Source organism: Volvox carteri, assembly GCF_000143455.1.
Source record: "Volvox carteri f. nagariensis unplaced genomic scaffold VOLCAscaffold_59, whole genome shotgun sequence".
NCBI classification, from domain to species: domain Eukaryota; kingdom Viridiplantae; phylum Chlorophyta; class Chlorophyceae; order Chlamydomonadales; family Volvocaceae; genus Volvox; species Volvox carteri.
In genome coordinates, this window is record NW_003307602.1 from 117,599 (window position 1) to 118,359 (window position 761).

Consider the following 761-nt stretch of genomic DNA (forward strand, 5'->3'; position numbering starts at 1 on the left):
TGCCGGCATCGTATTATTAAGAATCGCCTGACGAACCGGCTAAAGCTGGAAACTGTTGATTCGCTACTTCGTGTGGGGATGTTGGGACCTGCTGCTGATACCGGGGTGAAGCCACTGATTGATCAGGCTGCTGAGATCTACTCTTGTAAGGGCTATACAGGCATTATTCACAAGTTGTTTTCTGACGTTAGCAAAATTAATTTGGATCCATATGGAGAGGATGATAATGAGGAGGTTGCGACCGACCCAGAGATTGAAGTACTGGTACAAGCAACATACCCCACTAGTGATGATGAGGCTTTTAGTGACAGTGACTACGAGACCGACGTAGAACGAGATACCGATGAGTCGTGCATGGATGAGGATTTTGATGATGATGAGGAGGACGAGAAAGAGGAGCAGAAGGGATGGGCGGCCACGGCGGCCAAGGCGCTTGGCGTTCGCTGAGTGTGCCATGTCCCCGTGTGTAATGGTTCACGAGAAAATAACGATAATAATGATTTAGAGGGCAAAAAATGCAAAGCATCACTTTCCACAGCGTTTCAGCCAAGGACAGTGCCCCTGTAAAGGTTTTGTGGGGATTATGGGGGCCCCCCTAAGGTTTTCGGCCGGTACAGGAGCCTGGTACAGGGGCCCCTCCGTAAGGAAAATTTGGGAGGTACAGGGGAGCCTGCAAGTTTCAGGAAGGTCACTGTCGAACCCTGCTGTGGGTCTCCTGGCCGGACTCGCCAATCTTGCAGTACAGGCAGCTCGCCCCCCCC

The 761-nt window shown here is 51.5% G+C and overlaps 1 protein-coding gene across 1 annotated transcript in view; it reads right to left on the reverse strand.

Moving 5' to 3' along the window:
• The window catches only part of VOLCADRAFT_97226 (uncharacterized protein), a gene marked incomplete at both ends in the record, with an annotated part of 30,458 nt that overhangs the window by 25,006 nt on the left and 4,691 nt on the right, over positions 1 to 761 (reverse strand). The window lies entirely within an intron of this gene.